This window comes from Capra hircus, chromosome 1 (genome assembly GCF_001704415.2).
Source record: "Capra hircus breed San Clemente chromosome 1, ASM170441v1, whole genome shotgun sequence".
Lineage (NCBI taxonomy): Eukaryota > Metazoa > Chordata > Mammalia > Artiodactyla > Bovidae > Capra > Capra hircus.
In genome coordinates, this window is record NC_030808.1 from 141,539,447 (window position 1) to 141,559,933 (window position 20,487).

Sequence of the window (20,487 nt, forward strand, 5' to 3'; positions counted from 1 at the left end):
GAGCGGGGAGATTCTGGGTCACGGCCCAGTCACCAGCCATGAAGAAGGGCCACCACCCCCGCCTCGGAGGAGGACCTCTGCTGTGCCTTTGAAACCGCAGTTGATCTCTAAACAAGTTCAAAGCAACTGTGCTCTGTTCTTCCAGGGGCTCTGGTTGTGTCTGGTTGTCTCCCAGAAGGGGGTCTCTATGTCACATCATCCGGTGGCACAGGCCCCAGTTCACACACTCTCCAGAGGAGGACTCGGGGCGTAGGTGGGTTCCTGGAGTCCTCCAGACGGGGACGGGGGTGGGAGTCAGGGGAGGGGAGGACGGCTGAGAGGCTGCCGAGCAGTCACTCCCTGCACAGCGGCCCTTTGATCAGAAGTGGGAGGATGATGAGCCGGGTACATTCATTGTTGTAAGGTTAGCTCAACTTTGTTTCTACTGGTTACTCTCCAACAGTTTGACAAAGATGAAAACAACTTCCTAATGCGATCTGGATGGGAGAGTCCTGGATGAAAGGTCTCTGGATTTCCTGGCATACTGCAGGTGCTTGATAAACACGATGTATGAGCGCATGACTGCATGACTGCATGGCTGCATGGATGAATGAAGTGAACGAATGAAAGAGTAAGAAAAAGGAAGCAGGGAGGAAGGAAGGAGCAGGTAATGGCCTGAAAAAGCGACATGGATTGAGTGTCTCTCTTCCAGGCACTGACTGAACCCAAGAACTCTGCTCCGAAGCATCTGCCCACTACTGGAAGAGAAGAAAAAATGTACATGTAAATATAATGCAGGTAAAGGACTGGGAACGTCCAAGGGATCAGAGAGACAGGGCTCTGACATTTAAAGAGGAAAACCTTATAATGTTTGCGTGGTTCGTGCTAAGTTGCTTCAGTCATGTCCAACTCTGTGTGACCCTATGGACTGTAAGCTGCCAGCTCCTCTGTCCAATGGGGATTCTCCAGGCAAGAATCCTGGAAAGGGTTGCCAGGCCCTCTCCCAGGGGATCATCCCAACCAGGGATCGACCCAGGACTCTTATTTATGTCTACCTGCATTGGCAAGTGGGCTCTTTACCACTAGCGCCATCTGGGAAACCCCTTATAATGTTTAGTAACTGCTAGTAGTTTTGATCTGTATACTCTGCACAGGGACACACTTGTGCAATCCTCCCAGCACCCCTAGCAAGGAAGCACCTGTTTTAGAGACGAGGAAGCATGTGAGTGAGGTCAGGTAATGTACCCAGAGTCACGGGGCATCTGTATGACGGCACCCCCATACCCCTCCCTCCACCACTCAGAATTCCTCCTAAGGCATCCTGCACCCCTGAGAGACAGGGAGGGTACCACCTGGGTGGGAGAACCTGTTATACCTCTACCAGGTCGATCCCTGCTAATGGAAGAAGTAGATTTCAAGTCGGGCTTGAGAATGAGAAATGCTCGCACAGCAATCAACAGCTCTACCCAAAGGTTTAAGGACATGTAAGTCTGTAGAATATCACAGTTGGAACTACCATGAGGGTCACCACAGGTATGACATAGATGAGCTTCTCATGTGCTACACTTGAGTCTGCAGTTTCTTTTCACTTTCCCCATTTAAAAAAAAAAATCACCTTTTTCTTAAGCAGGTGATTTTTTAAAATAATTTTATTTATTTATTTTCGGCTGGGCTGGGTCTTCGTTGCTGGGGGGGGGGGGTTCTCTCATTGTGACAAGTCGGGGCTACTCTCCAGTTGCAGGGCACAGGTTCTGGGGTGTGTGGGCTTCAGTAGTTGTGGCCCCCCGGGCTCTAGAGCCGAGGCTCAGTGGTTACGGTGCGTGGGCTTCATTGGCCCTCCGCATGTGGGATCTTCCCGGATCAGGGATGGAACCCACGTCTCCTGCGTTGGCAGGTGGATTCTTTACCACTGAGCCACCAGGGAAGCCCCCATGTTTGTTAGAGATGATGATAGGCAATGGGAGGAGAGCAGTCCTACTTCCAGATGGCTAATTCAGGAAGCCTAAGAAGTGAACAAGCCAGGAAACAGTGAAGGTGGAGCCCAGGGCAATGGAAAGCCCCGAGCTTGGACCCAGTGAAGTGGGCAGAAAGGAAAACATACAGGATCCTCTGCCAATCACTCCCGCTGTGGGTTAGGATACACTGGGCTGCAAGTAACAGAAGGACCCATCAGCCGAGCCCCCAACAGAGGGGGCTGTTTTTGTCCCTTGACAAGGAGACTAGAGGGGTGCCCTCCTGCTGGAGGCTACTGGGGTTCAGCTCATCAGAGTCTGTGCCTGAGGCGGTCTCAGTTCTTTGCTGTGGTGTTGGAGAAGACCCTTGAGAGTCCCTTGGTCTGAAAGGAAATCAAACCAGTCCATCCTAAAGGAAACCAGTCCCGAATATTCATCAGAAGGACTGATGCTGAAGCTGAAGCTCCAATACTTTGGCCACCTGATGCGAAGAACTGACTCACTGGAAAAGACCCTGATGCTGGGAAAGATTGAAGGCAGGAGGAGAAGGGGATGACAGAGGATGAGATGGTTGGATGGCATCACTGACTTCATGGACATGAGTTTGAGCAAGCTCCGGCAGTTGGTGATGGACAGGGAAGCCTGGAATGCTGCAGTCCATGGGATACCAAAGAGTCGGACATGACTGAGCAACTGAACTGAACTGAACCTGAATGAGGTGGCTGCTGTAGAAATGCAACTGAGCTACCTCTGGCCAAAAGGAAGGCTGGCCTTCTCTGCCCCCATCCTCCGGCCAGCAGGGGGAGGATGCCAAGGCAGGAGAGTGTTGAGGGGCTGCTCACAGCCACTGGGACCACCCCCAGGGTCTAGGCACGCAGCTTCTGCAGGACAAGCAAGGTCCCAAGAACATCTGAGAGGCAGGGAGGGCTTCATGAATTGCTGCCTCCCTGCTGTTTCATCTGCACAAATAACTCACCTGGTTCTTGTCGCAGCCTGCCCTGGCTGTGAGCACAGAGGTTCACTTCCTCCCTGGATAATTGCCAGCCTGAATTATTTATAAGCCTAATGTACACACTGATGGGTTCTGACTAAGGCCACTGAGGGAACAGTCCCTCTGCAACCCTACACCCAGGCACCAGGTAAGAAGGCCTCCTCTTGCAAAGCGAGAGAGGAGAGGTGGAGACAAGAATAGCCGCTGCTCCCAGGCAGCCAGGCACAGATCCATTCCACCCCTCACTGTTTCCAAGTGCCTGGGGTGGACTACAGTGACCAGGCAGTGAGGGGTGCTGAGGGCTGGGGATGAGAACCAGGGCATGTTGTGGAGTCCCCGGCACATGTAGGGAGCCAGAACCCAGACCTCTGTTGATGTCCCAGCTCTTCCAGTTCCCAGCAGCAACTTGACCTCTCTGTGCCTCAGTTTTCCCACCTGACAAGTGGGTTTGCTGCAAGGATTGAAGGCAGAAATCCCTATGCACTGGATTCTTTGCCAAAATAGCTGCAATTGTTCCCTTCTGAATCCATGCCCCTTCGTCCCGCATCCCAGGAGGAATCTAGTGTGCATGCCTGGAAGCTGCTGGGCCTGTGACTCATGCCAGCCAATAGGATACAGTGTGGGTGACAGCACCCGCTCAGAGCCCTGTGGCCCCTGCTCTTCTATGCAGATAGCAGAACCCCGAGAAGGGGAGAGGTAACGGGCCAGCAGCTAGGTGCCGAGGCCAAAGGCCACACAGGAAAGGGAGGTGGGCTCTCCAGAGACATGGAGGGGTGATGGCCTGTCCACTGGGGGCTAAATCTTGAGTCAGAGAGAACCCGTGTCCCATAGATGTTTTGGGGATACTTATTAGGATTGTGGCCTCTCCTGGCATTGTTGTTGCTCAGTCATGTCCAACTCATCGCAACCCCATGGACTGCAGCACGCCAGGCTTCCCTGTCCTTCATCTCCAGGTGTAGCCTGGTCAGTTTGCCAGATCAGAACTTTAGAAAGCCAGACAGATTCCTCTGCTCCCCATGGGAAGAGGGCAGTGGAATCTGGGAAGGTGTTTGGGGTTAGGGCCGGGGTTAACCCTTCACTGGCTGTCTTTATACAGGGATGGATTGGAGGGTCTCTAGGGCTGTTTGCTTGGTTGGTTGTCGGTTATTCCTGCCTTTTGAACAAGTGATTATGTTTTGTAGCTGAGGTCAGCACTTTCCTTTGGGTCTCCAGTGACCCTGTGTGAGTATGTGGGGAGGTGGGAACAGCCTGGAAGTTTGAGAAACCCCCACATCCCCCCCAAACCCCCTACTCAGGGTGTATATCCCAGCCTAGGGCTCTAAGCACCAGACTGTCCTGTGTTTCTTTTTCTCCGAATACACAGTAGCCTAAATTCTGAAGCAATGATATAGGTCCACAAAGCTACCATTGTCCATCTCCCATGTCTTTAAATTTAAAAAGGTGGGGGGAATCCTTGAATCAAACATGAATAGGCGTATTTGTGGGTAAGGGGTCAGCCAGGACAGCCCACCTTGAAATGCCCATTCTACCCTATGGATTCAGCCCCTTCCATTGGCTGTTTCTGGGATTCCAGCCATGCCTCCAGTGTTCCACAAAGAACACCCTGAACTTCCTGGCAACCAAAGATGCGTCAACTGTGTCTGTAGCTCTTGAGGGTCTGAGCAGGCCAGTGATGTCTTTGGTTTTCATCATGGCCGTGTATGCCTTGGCACTGCCTCCTGCAACGGCTTGTGTGGGAAGATGGCTCAGTAAAGGCAGAGGGTGGGGGAAGAAACCCCAGAACATCCGAACCCCAGAACAGCTGGTCCACCCCAGGTTGCTGAGCCCTGCCCAGACTCAGGGGCTCAGCCACTGACCTCACTGCTGGAGTCTAGCTACTCAGCCAGACTCTGCCTCAGTTCCCTATCTGTGAAACTGAGAGTAGAAACACCTTCCCCGCATGGCAAATGCTGTGTAAGTGTTATTTGAAACCTGAGTACATAAGGAAGAGAGAACAGAAGACGGGAAACCTTTCTGCCGGCCGCCGAGCTGGGGTGAGCAGGACCCTGACAGTGAGTAAGAAGATCTCAAGGTCAACTTTAGATTCCTAGGCCCTGAACTTCAATCACCTAGACTTACAGAACCAGAAGAGCCCGTTTCTCTGGGTGCAGAAGGAAAGGAGGGGCAAGTGGAGGAAGAAAGGCATGTGAGGAGGCCAGGGCCATCCTGAGAAGCTGAGGGTCCCACACCTGGGCCTTTCCCATGGTTGGGAAGCCCCATGGCCCCCAGGGTCCCAGAAGGAGAGCAGGGTCCATCTCAGGAGCCTCTGGTCTTGGCTCAGGGTCTAGGGTCCAGGACCAGATGGGCAGTGGACCCTCCTGGAGGGACATCTGCACCCACCCTGCTCCCTGGTGATTCCGCTGGAGAGATGAGCGCCTGCCTGCACACCTGGCCCCTCCTACCGTCTGTGAAGGCACCAGCCAGCAACCAGAACTTCCCTGGATGTCTCTCTCCCTTCATCCGCTCTGTCTCCTCGAAGCCCCACCACGGCCTCTGGAGAACTCTCTGGAATGTGAGTCGGATCCCATCACCACTCAGATCACTGTTGAAGTTCATCCCGTGGCTCACAGGCTGGCCCCCGGCCCCTGCCTCATCCCACCACACTGTCGTTGCCTTGCTCTTCCCTGGGTCAGGGAGGCCCTTCCACATATGAAGTGAAGTCACTCAGTCATGTCCGACTCTGGCGACCCCATGGACTATAGCCCACCAGGCTCCTCCATGGACTATAGCCCACCAGGCTCCTCCTTCCATGAGATTCTCCAGGCAAGAATACTGGAGTCGGTGGCCGTTTCCTTCTCCAGGGGATCTTCCCAACCCAGGGATCGAACCCTAGTTTCCTGCATTGCAGGCAGACGCTTTACCATCTGAGCTACCGGGGAAGCCCTTCCACATATGGTCACCCAGCAAACTCCCACCCTGCTCCCAACGAGGCATCTTCTGTGTTGCTGTGCGTTAGCTCAGACTCTTTGTGACCCCATGGACTGCAGCGCGTCCGTCTCCCCTGACCTTCACCATCTCCCGGAGCTTGCTCAAACTCATGTCCATGATGTTGGTGATGCCATCCAGCCATCTCATCCTTTATCTCCCCCTTCTCCTCCTGCCCTCAATCTTTCCCAGCATCAGGGTCTTTTCCAATGAGTCGGCTCTTCACATCAGGTGGCCAAAGTGTTGGAGCTTCAGCTTCAGGTGTCTTTTGGGAACCCTAACAGTCAGACCTGTCTCTCTCCCACCCTGTACTATGCCCACTGCTGTTTAGTAACTGTGCCCTGCCCCTAATTTAGAAAATGACCCCCTTGCACGTCTGGATCCCAGATTCTGAGCTCCTGGGAGCACAGGGCTCTGCCGTGATCTTCACATTCACCACCCAGGCCAGCTCAAACCCCAGGCTCCTCTGACTTGGGCACCTTGCCTACACTGTTGGAAAGATGAGTGCTGAGCTCTGATCCCTGGGCCCGAGTTACAAGCTGGGGCAGGTGAGCTTACCTCTCAGAGCCTCTGATTCCTTATCTGCAAAATGGGTCTAACCTCTGACTCAGAAGATCAAGAGGATCCTGACCCAGACACACCCACAAGAGGCTGGGGCATGAACCAGCAATCTGCTTCTTAGAATAACACAAACAAGCATCAGGCGGCCCAGAGAGTGAGCCACGTGCTAGGTTATCCAAAAGCAAGTTATCACGAGGAAATAGGGAGGGAGAAGAAAGGGGCAGCCAGGCCAGCATTTCCATAACAGAGGACACCCAGCCTGGCCAGCGCTTTCTGCATCTGTTCTGGAACATTTCCTTCTCTTGCCTTCTCACTTGGGGGCATCCAGGCTGGCCCTCCTAACAGTAACGGCCTTTGTTTGGACTTGCTAACACCTTAGGTCTGGCTCATCCAGGCTGCCAAGGAGCAGCGAGGGCAGCCATCCAGAGTGAAAAGCTTGGCCTCTGCCAGAACAGGTGTGAGTTTCGCAGTTTGATCTTGTGCAGGTGACATGAGTCTGTTTTTCTTCTTGGTGGCCAGGACTGGGAGGGGAAGGACAACTCTGGTCACTCTCTTGCCCTCTATGCTGCCCTCAGAGGGCATCTAGGACTTGTCAGTGGATCGGGTAGAAAACTGGGTCCCTTGGAGAAGGGTAAAAAACAGAAACCATCTTCACCGAAATCAGAAATCAGGGTGGTTCCTGCCCCAGCGACCGCTCGACCAGGGAGTGGGTGGACGGCTGAACGGGTGGAGATGTCCCCAGCGGAGCCCCGAAGCCTCAGGCGCCAGGCCAGTGGCACGCGTCCTCCACGGTAGGCGGCCTCCACGGGGTCATGGGGTCAGACGGCCAGGAAGACCCTGCTTAGCCGCTGCCGGCTGTCATTTCCCACTGGTCTCCAAACATCCCACAGTTACAATTTCTTCAGCTTTAAAACTGGAGTAAAACCATCCACCTTATGGACTGTGAAGATGGAAGGAAAAGCTTGAACAGGTTGCGGGTCCAAACAAGTGTGCGCTGACTGTGGCAACGAAAGGACCAGGAGACAGGGCACTCTGCACAGAACAGGTTAGGAAAGTGCGCCTGCCTGCCCTGACTCGAGGTGGGGCTCCAAGCAGGGGCTGGGGAGGGTGGGGGAGGAGCAGGAGGGGCAGGGGAGAGGGTGAGAGATGGTAGCGGAAAGGTTGGAGGAAGGGGTGGGGGAGGGTGGGGGAAGGGGTGTGAGGAGGGGTGGGAGCAGGGGGAAGGATGAGAGGAAGAGAGGGGTGAGAGGATCACTGATAGCCTGAGATGCAAAACTCCCCCAGAGAGTGAAGGCCAATGGAACATAACACTCCCCAGGTGCTGGGTGTGAGTTGTCCCTTTAACACAGACAAGTACAAACAGGGACACACACCCAATCTGTCTGCACAGATGACTCCTAATGGCATCTTTGACAATAACGATACCTACTGGTAGAAGACCCAGACGGTACAGGCAGGTTCACAATGAACAGAACCCCCCTTCACCACCACCCTGCTTCATATCTTTATGAGTATCTTCTGTTCCCAAGATGTCTAGGGGAGCTGGGGAAGGGACAGCTCCGCTGACTTCCTGGCCCAGCTCCCCCTGAGGTCACTGGGGGCCCTGAGCCCCTCAATCCCAATCCTGGACTGTTTGACTTTCCCACGACTGCTCTAACCAACACTTAGTGACTTCAAGGGGGCCTCCTCGGTCACACTAGTGGTAAGGAACTCACGTTCCCAGTGGCTCAGACAGTATAGAGTCTGCTGTCAGTGCAGGAGACGTGGGTTCGATCTCTGGGTCGGGAAGATCCCCTGGAGGAGGGCATGGCAACCCACTCCAGTATTCTTGCCTGGAGAATTCCCATGGACAGAGGAGCCTGGTGGTCTACAGTCCATGGGGTTGCACAGAGTCAGACACAACTGAGCGTCTAAGCACAGCACAGTCAATGCAGTGGACTCAAGAGACTTGGGTTCAGTCCCTGGGTTGGGAAGATCCCCTGGAGAAGAGACTGGCAACCCACTCCAGGTATTCTTGCCTAGAAAATTCCATGGACAGAGGAGCCTGACGGGCTGCAATCCCTGGTGTTGTCAAGGGTCGGACACGACTGAGTGAGCACACGGTGGCTTCAAACAACAGGAACATATTCTCTTACCGTTCTAGAGGACAGAAGTCCAGAATGAGTCTATAGGGGTTACAATTAAGGAGACAGCAGGAGTGCCTCCTTCTGGGGGCCCCAGGGGATGACCGCTCCTCAGCTAGTCCTGCTCCTGGGGCTGCCGTGTTCCTGGCTGGTGGCTGCTCTGCCTCTCTGGCCACATGGCCATCCCTTCTATAGTCAGGTCTCCATCTGTCCCCTGCTCATGAGGACACTTAGGATGGCCACACGGGTGCTCCAGGATCCTCTGCCCATCTCCAAATCTTTAATCTCACCCACACAGTTCTTTTTATTTTTCCATTCAGGGTCACATTCATAGGTTCTGGGGGTGAGGCCAAGGCTGTCTTAGGAACCATTATTCAGCTGCTTGGAATCAGCATTACTACTTGGAAGAGTAAGCGTGAACCAGATAAGCTGATGGGAACAGCGATAGTAACAGTAGCTCAGGTCAGATCCAGGTGTGTCTTCCAGAAGGGCCCGGAGGGGCGGAGCAGAGCTGCCCCGTGCCAGCTGCTCCCCGAGAGTCTGGGCATTGATCCATCCTCAGAAACAGGGCGAATGTGATGAGGGCCATCGTCTGGCCACCTGATGCGAGGAGCTGACTCATTGGAAAAGACCCTGATGCTTTTGGGAAAGATTGAGGGCTGAAGGAGACGGGGGTCACAGAGGATGAGATGGTTGGATGGCATCACTGACTCAGTGGACATGAGTTTGAGCAAGCTCTGGGATAGAGTGAAGGACAGGGAAGCCTGGCGTGCAGTCCATGGGGTCTCAAACAGTCGGAGACAACTTATCGACTGAACAACAACAAAAGCTGTGCTTCTTCAGGTATGAAATGGCCAGATTGTTGAAGCCCAGCACCTTCCCCAGCCTGGATGAAAAGGAAACCTTCCTCAACATGTACATCCAGGGAGCAGCCCTCCCAGCACGAATTCAGGAAGAATCAATTTTAATTGAGTTCCGCTTCCAGGACCTCCACTTGGGGGAAGCAAATGTGGTGCCTCAGGTTTGCTTCATCTGCCAACCAGAAGTACTGACACCTGTCAGCATGCCTGAAGCTTCCCCCTAGGGCTGCCCCCCCACCTTCCTTCTCCGAAGTGTGTGGCCACACCCAGACCCCAGAGAGCCTGGGAGGGGAGATGGCTGGATTCAGAGTTGCCATTCCTGAATGGGTCACCAGCTCTACACGCGAGAGACGTGAGAGATTTCTGCAACAAGGCCAAAGGTGAAGATTGAGCCTGAATTACCCACTAGGTGGCCTGACTATAAAACAAACAGATGGAGTCAAAAAATAACACCAACATTCTTCCATTAAATTGAGAAAAAACAATGCACTTGGAAGTGGGTCATACTAGATTTTTTTTTTTTTTTAATTTCCATTGCTAGTAAGTTTTGCCCTGTGTACTTCTCTATAGCCTCTTCTGCAGACTAGAATACTGGTCATTCACCAGAGCCCTGCTGAGACAGCTTTTGTCCAAGTTCTAAAATGTCCGCTTTCCTCTTTTTTCCCTTTTTGCTGCTTAACTACTACTACTACCACTACTACTACTAAGTCACTTCAGTCGTGTCTGACTCTGTGAGACCCCATAGACAGCAGCCTACCAGACTCCCCCGTCCCTGGGATACTCCAGGCAAGAACAATTCCTTCTCCAATGCATGAAAGTGAAAAGTGAAAGTGAAGTCTCTCAGTCATGTCCAACCCTCTGCTTAAAGGGAACCATAAAATCGGGCAGCCTTCTAACCGACAGGATGGATGTTTTAAACGCTGGAGAGCCATCCAGGTTATCCCAGGGAGCAGGGCACCCCGCAAGCTCCTGATCACCCGTCTCTCCTCTTCTCCTCTGCATTCTTTGCTGATGTCCCATGCCGCACCTGACAGGTGCCAGGGACCTCTGGAGAGTGCGGAGGGTCAGGTCTCTACTCCGGTTCCTGGCTGGAGACGTTCACCAGCTCAGGTTGGAAGGGGGTGTCTCTCCTGACTTCTAAGTTAGAGCCTGTGAACAGATGAGAGCAAAGGCATCTTCATTACTGGAAAAAAACCCTCAATGGCCAGTGAGCCACAGTCGGAACTTTGTCCACTGGGAACTACCTATTTCTTTTAACTTTTTATTTTGTATTGAGGTATAGCTGATTAACAAACAATGTTGTGATAATTTCAGGACAACAACGAAGGAACTCAAACATACATATACATGTATCCATTCTCCCCCAAACTCCCCTTCCATCCAGGGTGCCATGTAACATTGAACAGAGTTCCCTGTTCTGTAAGTAGGTCCTTGCTGGTTATGCACTTTAAATATAGCAAGGAAGAGCCTGTTTCTTATCAAGTTTGAAACAGTTGCTTGCTTGGCTCGCAGCATTGCCTCCCAAAAGAACTTCCTCCTGCAACAATGTGAGGACAGCGCTGACTGGGGTCTAGCTAGGACAGCAGATGTCTGGGAGAGACCCCCTCGCCAATGCACACGCCAGCAAACATCCTCCAGACTCAGTACCCAACCCGGCTGGATGTTCAGAATGCTGAGACCTGGGGGAGGTAACACCAGACCCGCAGATCTCCACCCTAAGTAAGCACCAGTTATCCCTGGGCCTCAGTCTTTGTGTGCAGGAAACACAGAGAGAGACTCGTTCCCTCTGTCCCCGTCTCTGCCTCATTGGATTCAGGTCTAGGAAAGTTTGTCCTGCATCCAGACTTTGGTGCTTTCATCGGAAGATGCAAGCCTGCAACCCTTTTGGCCAAAGTTTCCATTTCTTTAAAGCTATTCCTGGGATCACAGGCTCAAATAGAAGCTGCACTCCATCCAAGTATCTCCATACTACCAGTTACATCCCAAAGTCAGATTTTTCTCTTTGCTTCTTACCTGGCAGACATAGTAGACAGAATATCAGTGGTGGTTTAGTCACTAAGTTGTGTCCGACTCTTGCAACCCCATAGACTGTAGCCTGCCAGGCTCTTCTGTCCATGGGATTCTCCAGGCAAGAATACTGGAGTGGGTTTCGATTTCCTTCTCCAGGGGCTCTTCCCGACCCAGGGATCGAACTCAGGTCTCCTGCACTGCAGCCAGATTCTTTACCAACTGAGCTCCCAGGGAAATCCTGGCATGAGTTCATGACGCAGAGTATTGACACTCCCCAAAGACACCCATGTCCTGTCCCTGGGACTTGTGAATATGTTACCTCATGTGGCAACAGGGACTCTACAGGTGGGATTAAATCAAAGACCTCGAGGAGGGAGATTTCCCTGCATTGTCCAGGTGGGCCTGACATCCATGAGGTTTTTACAGTGCTGTTTCCATCATTCTAGACCAGCCAGCTAGTGGAGGCAGGCAGGCATGGTCAACCTTCCTCTCGTTGAAGGCGAAGGGAGATCAGGAGCTGCTGGCCAGGCCAGATTATACACCTCAGATTTCCTGGACAAAGTCACAAAGCTAATAGGAATGTCTCTGTCCTCAGGGACCTTCCCCCGGGCATGTCCCCCGGCAGAGGTAGGGCATCCTGAGCTTGCCCACTTCCACCTTTATCTTAACCCTCAGGTGGGAGCTGGTGGCTTCCTTCCTTCCACTGATACGGGTGGCTGGGCCTATTGATCTTGGCTCCTGGCAGCCCACTTGGCCTTTGATTGCCACCTTTGAAATGCCTTTCCCAGCCCCAGCCCCAGCCTGGAGCCATGGCCTCCAGAGGGTGGGTGATGGACAAGAGAGCAGCGGTCCCAGCCGTCTGCCCATCCTCAGCCCCCCTCTGGTCTCAGCTTGGTGCAGGGATACTGGGAGGCAGACACTCAGCCCAGGCCCATTTTAGCGATGAGGGAAGTGCATGGGGAAGGTTATGGGTGGGTGGGGCTGAGGTTTGAATCCAGTCCATATAGTCAAAGCTATGGTTGTTCCAGTAGTTAGGTACTAGGAAGTAGTAGTAGGATGTGAGAGTTGGACCACAAATAAGGCTGAGCATCGAAGAACTGATGCTTTCAAATTGCAGTCTTGGAGAAGACTCTTGAGAGTCCCTTGGACTGCAAATACGTCAAACCAGTCAATCCTAAAGGGAAATCAACCCTAGATATTTATTAGAAGGACCAATGCTGAAGCTGAAACTCCAATACTTTAGCCATCTGATGCAAAGAGCCAATCCATTGGAAAAGACCCTGATGCTGGGAAAGATTGAAGGCATCAGGAGAAGGGGACAACAAAGGATGAGATGGTTGGATGGCATCACCGACTTCATGGACATGAGTTAGAGCAAGCTCTGGGAGATGGTGAAGGACAGGGGAGCCTGGAGTACTGCAGACCATGGGGTCACAAAGAGCTGGACATGACTGAACGACTGAACAACAAAATAATCAAACCCAGAGCCTGAATGCGTAGAAGCTACCCTCCCCCCAGCCCCATTCTTACTGCTGAACTGCCAGCTTCTCTCAGCTCCTGGACATACAATCCTTGTTCCTGCCCCTCTGTGTCCCTGCTGAGCAGCCACTGAGGGGAACAGTATCTCCAAGAGCATTGGCACCTGCACCCCTTCCCCAGGGTGTCAGAGATGCCCTTGGGGCATAGGCGCCCCTGGGGTAAGTCTCCTGGTTCCCAGTTCAGCTCCGTTCAGTCGCTCACTTGTGTCCAACTGTTTGTGACCCATGGACTGCAGCACTCCAGGCTCCCCTGTCCTTCACCATCTCCCAGAGCTTGCTCTAACTCATATCCATGGAGTCAGTGATGCCATCCAACCATCTCATCCTCTGGTTCCCAGGCAGGGCAACAGTTACTGTCCAGAGCCTGAAATGTGTAAAGGCACTGTTACCCCGTGATGGTGTTGCAGGAAAGACAGTGTGAGGTGCGAGAGGGTGCTCACATCCCAGGCCTCAGGTGAGTCCCTGTGATGGCTGCTGAGTGTGAGTTCTTGGCCTCCCGCAGGAAAGAATTCAAGATAAAGTCTTAGTAAAGTGAAAGGACATTTATTCAGAGAGATACACTCTCCACAGACTGTAGTCCATCTCAGTAGGCAAAAGGCCCCAGCGTTTTCATAGGGCTGGGTAATTTCAGAGGCAGTTGAGTGGGAGGAGTATTCCAACTGTTTTGGGAAAGGGGCAGAGGTTGCAGGAACTGGGCCACCACTCACTTTCTGACCTTTTATGCTTGGCCTTGGAACTGTCATGGTGACTGTGGGTATTGTTTAGCATGCTGATATGTTAACAATGAGCATATGTACTGGAAAAGGTCAGTTTTCATTCTAATCCCAAAGAAGGGCAATGCCAAAGAATGTTCAAACTGCTGCACATTTGCGCTCATTTCACACGCTAGCAAGGTAATGCTGAAAATCCTTCAAGCTAGGCCTCAAGCTAGGCATGAACTGAAAATGTTCAGATATCCAAGCTAGATTTAGAAAAGGCAGAGGAACCAGAGATCAAATGGCCAACATCTGTCAGATCATAGAAAAAGCAAGAGAATTCCAGAAAGACATCTATTTCTGCTTTATTGACTACACCAAAGCTTCTGTGTGGATCACAACAAACTGTGGAAAATTCTTCAAGAGATGGGAATACCAGACCACCTTCCCTGCCTCCTGCAAAACCTGTAGTCAGGTCAAGAAGCAACAGTTAGAACCGGACGTGGAACAATGGACTGGTTCCAAATGGGGAAAGGAGTCCGTCGAGGTTGTATATTGTCACCCTGCTTGTTTAACTTCCATGCAGAGTACACCGTCTAAATGATGATGCTGTAAACGTGACAAGGGAGCTCTTGGCACATGGAGATGGCCTGAATCTTGCTCCTTCTTTTCCGGCTCCTCATCCCTGCACCCTAGCCTCTCCCTTGAGCTGGCGGAAGAGGGGTGAGGGCCTGGATTCCATTCTGAGGGCTTTCTGTTTCTCTCCTGCGGGCAATTTCACTTTCCCTTTCTGCCTCTGACGGAATGGGTGAGGATCATTCCTCTGAACCAGGCAGTTGGGCTTCTCTGATGCCCTCCTTTGCTGCCCTGGGAAACTGGGGGCTGTCCTGTTAGACTGTCTTAGCGGATTGCTAGCTAATAATTGTTCTTGAACTTCAGGTATGTCACTCGACCTGCATTTCCTGCTGAGGGAGGCACTGACATGCCTTGACATCAGTTGACTTGTCTGTCAACAAAGCCACTTCTACCTGCTCCCCCACCCCCCTCCTTCCCGGCCACCTCTGCCTCCACCCTCCCCCAGAACCCAACCCCAGCCTCTGTGCTGGGAGCACTATCTGCCCTGGAGAGAACTACAAAAAAAAAAAAAAAAAAAAAAAAACAAGGGCTTTGAGAAAAGAATCAGATCAGCACGTTTGTGAGGGTGAGTCATCCTTCCAGTGGCCACAATGCAAGGCCATGGAGATTTACAGAGATCGCCTTGACTTTGGGGTTTGACATCTAAGCCCCCTGTCCTCAGGGAAGCCATCTGTAGACGTGGGGTAGCCCATGCGTCTTCAGGTTTTCTGCTGCAGATCATCCGAGAGGAGTCTGTGTGCCTGCCTCCCGCCCCCTAGTCCTTACCCTCAGTCACAGGCCTAGCCTGGAGAACCACCCCACCCGTCCTTGGTTCTTCCAGAAGGATGGTCTGACTTCCCACCTCTTCCCCAGAAGGTCCGTGACTCCAACGCCCCCTTCTTAAGTGCATCTTCTGTTCACCCATTTTCTGCACAGTAGAAGACCCCATGCCATGCCGTCCTGGGTCAAGTCCCAGCAATGCGACACCATAATAGAGAGTTTGATGGTCATTTCGGCTCTGAGAGCCTCAATGCTTCATCTGTCAAACGGAGCCAATGCCTTCCAGTGGGTGATCGAGGGGTGGTCACCTGAGCGATCGGAGTGGAGGCATTGGTCAATAAGGCAAAGCCGGGTGTTGCAGGGGGTAGGGGGCTCCAACTCCTTGAAGAGATTGTAGCAAACAGGACCTGTCATCTCGCCGCCCGTCCTCAGGAAGGTGTGGGGACCAGTCAGGCAGGTCTTCAGGGAGGTGACCATGTTTGCTTTGGATCATGGGGCTGGTCTGCACACTTGCTGGCACCACACCCCATGTGTCAGCCTCCAGGAAGCAAGCTTTTCCACTGTGTTTCCTACTGTTTTTCTACCAAGTTGTGTTAGGCTGGGCCGGCGCCCAGGGCAGACACCCCTGAGAATCTGCCCTGTGGAAACCCCCTCCCCCAAGTACATGCCAGCTCAGGGCTAACTCTGCACTGGGCACTCACCCATCCCAGCACTACGTCAATGTCCTCCATGTGCTAATGTTTGGTTTTCACATTTCCCCAGGGGTCTGAGTTCTCTCAGCAAATATCTACCAAGTGCCTGCTCCCTGCAAAGTCAGAGACACATCAGCAAGCAAAACATCTCAACATCCATGCCCAGGTGAGCCTTCCATCCTAGGCGGGGAGGCAGACCACAGAGAAAACAGGAGACACGCATTACAGTGCTAGAAGGAGCAAGCATGGCCTCACTGAGCAGAGACTAGATGGAGATTAGACAACAGGCCATGGGCATTGTTATCCCCATTTTACAGATGAGGAGACCAAGGTACAAAAGGACTTGGTCAAGGTCGCATAGTTTGTCCTTGAACCCAAGTACTCCGACTTCGGTACATTTATAGTTTGTCCTCTAAATGAAGCATCAGGAGCTTTTCCCTAAAAAGGTCTGGGGAGTAAATGTTTTAGGCTCTGCGGGCCACATTGGACTCTGACACAAATTCTTTGTTTTTTTTAACAACCCTCAAAAAATGTGAAAAATATTCCTGCCTCTCAGGCAGCACAAAAAACAGGTGCTTAGCGTGGCTTTTTGACCCTTGCTCTAAGCCATTAGCCTTTCCAACATTCCTAATGCAGTTAAAATTTCTCAGAACTCCGCATGACCCGAGTGAATGGTATTAATCCCATTTTATGGACCAGGAAAGTGAGGCTCAGGAAAGTGAAGTAACTTGGCTATGATTATGGAGGGGCAGAATTCCAGCCCCAGTCTGGCTGGGTCGGCAAGATCCAGGCACTTTCTCCCTTCTGCTTGATGTCTTGCTTTCGACACTGATTTTTAAATCCCTGTTTTAAAATGCAACATTCAAATAAGAGGTTGGGATTAACATATACACCCTACTCTGTATTAGACAGATAAGCAGCCAGAACCTATTGTGTAGCACAGGGAATTCAGTATTCTGTAATAGCTTATAAGGGAAGAGAATCTGAAGAATATATGTGTGTGTGGAACTGAATTGCTGTGCTGTACACCTGTAATTAACATGATATTATAAATCAGCTATACTTCAATAAAAAAATAAATAAAATGCAACCTTTATGATTCCTCAAAAAATTAAACATAGAATTGACATATGACCCAGCAACTCTACTCCTGGGTATATATTCAGAAGAATTGAAAGCAGGAACTCAAACAGATTTTTGCACACCCTATGTTCATAGCAGCATGACTCACAGTTGCCAAGTGCAGAGGCCCCTTGTGTCCATGGATGGATGACTGGCATGCAGTCCAAGGAGAGTGTGGTTCATTCATTCAAGGCAATGGTATTCAGCCTTAAGAGGAAGGATATTCTGACAGCTGCTGCAACGTGGATGAACCCTGAGGTCACACTGCTCGGCGACAGAAGCCAGCCCTGAAAGAGCAAATATGATTCCTCTTATACGAGGTCCCTAGAGGAGCCAAAGTCATGGGGACAGCGAGCTGGAAGGTGGGGGCCAGGGACTGCGGGAGGGGATGGGAGTGGGTGTGAGAGTGAGCAGTTCATGGGGGCAGAGTTTCGGGTTGGAAAGATAGACACGTTTTGCAGATGGAGCCGTGGCGATGGTTGGACAGCAATGTGAACAGACTTCATGTTACTCACCCATACAATTAAAAATGGTCAAAATGGTACATTCATGTTTTGTGTATTTTTATCACAGTTAAACAAATAAAACACTCACAAGAGGAATAACGCACCAAACTGACCTCCACCCACCCCTGAGTGAACGTCCATCCACGTAACACCAACTTGGCTTGGGGAACAGAGAGACTGCAGAATCAGGGACGCACGCAGGAGGCAGATGAGGACGACGGAGGCCCCGGGAGGCTCCCTCCAGGCAATGGACGCCCCAGTGCCAGGCGTTGGGCAGGGAAGTGGCCAGATAGGTCCACGGTATGACTTGGCAGCCCCCAAGGCCCTACCCAGGGATTCCAGGTCCAAGTTCGAAGCTCTTTCCATCAACCTGACCCCACAGCCACAGTCCCTTGTACTGGGAATCAGAGCAGGGTGGGGCCTGCATTCTGAAAACTGCCCCCTTCCCACTGGTCTTCCCAGGAGGACCCGGCTGAGCCCAGCTGATGGTGCCAACCTGTTTGCCTTCATTGTCGCAGAGAAGCACCGTTGTCACAGGCCAGGGAGGAACCCCAGAGTAGGCCCTGCAGGAGGCGAGTCATGGCGGGTGTGCCCGGCAGCTCACAAGCTGACCCTGAGTGCACAGCAGGGCACAGGAGGCCACTGCTACGGGAAATCTAAGTTTAATGGATAAGCAGTCACTGTGTACTGAGTTCCTATTCTGTGCCTGAGTATTTTGTGTATTTTGTTTAACTCCTACAGTCACCCGATTCCCACTTTCCAGATGAAAAAACTGAGGTTTCCAAAGGCCAGCAGGTCTGCCCAGCATCAATTGGTCAGTTGGGAAGCCCCCTCCGTGGCCCCTCTCAGTCTCTAGCACATTGATTTGACCTCTGACCTTTGAGGGTGCAAGGGGCAAACTCAAGTTCAGAACTTTGGTAGAAAATAATTTCTTTTATTATATAGAAATGTCCAAACTTTATCATCCACCAAAATCATTTGATGTGTATCTCTGATTTTTTATTGCCTTGAGAATACCCTACTCACTGCATTTTGAAAACAATGTGAGAAAGGGGACAATTAAACCAACAGAACTGAAATTTACATTTTGCTTTTCCTTTTTCAGCTTCTTAAAACACAACATGCTTTAAATTAATGGCAAAAATCACTCAAGATTTAATTAAGAATTATTTATCTATGGATTTATAAAAATGTCAAAGTCTTGTTTTTGTAAAAACGACAAAAATTGTGTGTTATTTATTCTGTGGGAGTGTGGGATGAGTGTTATTTAAGAAAAGTTTATTATTTGAAAATAATAAATATTTATCTTTATTAATTGAAAAAAAAAGTGACAGTCCCTCAGTTACGTCCGGCTCTTTGAGACCCCATGGACTATACAGTCCATGGAATTCTCCAGGCCATAATACTGGAGTGGGTAGCCTTTCCCTTTTCCAGGGGATCTGCCCAACACAGGGATCGAACCCCAGTCTCCCATATTGTAGGTGGATTCTTTACCAACTGAACCACCAGGGAAGCCCAGGAATACTGGAGTGGGTAGCCTTTCCTTTTTCCAGGGGATCTGCCCAACACAGGGATCGAACCCCAGTCTCCCATATTGTAGGTGGATTCTTTACCAACTGAACCACCAGGGAAGCCCAGGAATACTGGAGTAGGTAGCCTTTTCCTTCCCCAGTGGATCTTCCTGACCCAGGAATCGAGCTGGGGTCTCCTGCGTTGCAGGTGGATTCTTTACCAACTGAGCTACCAGGGAAGTCCAAGTAAACACAACTTACTTTATTTTGTTTTGATGTAATTAACCTCACTCATTTGCTTCTTTTTAAGATTTTATTTATTTTTGGCTGCGCTGGCTCTTCTTTGTTCTGCACAGGCTTCCTCTAGTTGCAGAGAGTGAGGGCTACTCTCTAGTTGAGGCGCGTAGGCTGCTCATTTTGGTAACCTCTCTTGTTGCGGAGCATAGGCTCTAGAATGCGTGGGCCTCCGTAGCTGTGGCTTGAGGGCATATGGAATCTTCCTGCACCTGGGGTTGAACGCATGTTCCCTGCATTGGCAGGCAGATTCCTAGCCGTTGCACCACCAGAGAAGTTCAACCCTGCTGGTCTGTACTTTTTAAAATTGTGATAATTCATTCAGGGTAAGGCTGCTGCTGCTGCTGCTGCTAAGTCGCTTTAGTCGCGTCCAACTCTGTGCGACCCCATGGACGGCAGCCCACCAGGCTCCCCTGTCCCTGGGATTCTCCAGGCAAGAACACTGGAGTGGGTTGCCATTTCCTTCTCCAATGCATGAAAGTGAAAAGTGAAAGTGAACTCGCTCAGTTGGGTCCGACTCTTAGCGATCTTGTCTTTTCACTATCTATAAAAATATTTTTGCTAAATAAAGTATAATAGGACTCCACAATATGTGTACAAGCTTCTTAGAAAAGCATTCTTTTTTTTTACTGACTCTTACTGACTGTAAAAATAACTATTTACAATGTGACAACTGGGAGTTCAACATAAACATACCTTTTAATTGGAAATGGTCTTTAATTGCTAGGTTAATTCTAATTACATGTACATGAAATTTAAAACTACATGTTTTAACATAATAATGCCCACTTTCCATAGACTCACCATAGTGTTTCTCCAATTAGTCCGTGTTGTCATAGTTGTTGTTCAGTTGCTAAATCATGTCCAACCCTTTGTGACCCCACGGACTCCAGCACACCGGGCTTCCCTGTCCTTCACTCTCTCCTGGAGTTGCTCAGAGTCATGTCCATTGAGTCAGTTAGCCCATATTACTCTTTAAAAAAAAATTAAAATGTTTGAATAGGAAAAAAAAAAGAGGGGTGACGCTCCTCAGCAGTGAGCCCAGTGTTTGGCAGTGTAGCTCTTAAGCCTGTTCTGGAAGCCAAGCTCAGATGAAGCACCTCCTGGCATTATCTGGAAAATGGGTACAGTTTCCAGCCCAATGGGAGCTCCCACCCCAAATAGTGGCTCTGGAAGTACCCATCCGTGCTGGGTGACTTAGATCAAGTTCCTGGTGGTGGTCTGTCCCACTCCTGAGTGAGCTCTGCAGAGGTCGCAGCTGCCTGCCCTTATGGAGAAGGCCAGTGACAGGAGA

At 51.1% G+C, this 20,487-nt stretch overlaps 1 long non-coding RNA gene across 1 annotated transcript; it reads right to left on the bottom strand.

The window, feature by feature from the left end:
* LOC108636439 lies at nucleotides 10,248-20,487 on the bottom strand. The gene is made up of 3 exons (XR_001918396.1): nucleotides 19,998-20,487; nucleotides 16,992-17,169; nucleotides 10,248-10,579 (listed from the first exon to the last, which is right to left on the bottom strand). It is a non-coding gene; the product is annotated as an uncharacterized LOC108636439 (long non-coding RNA).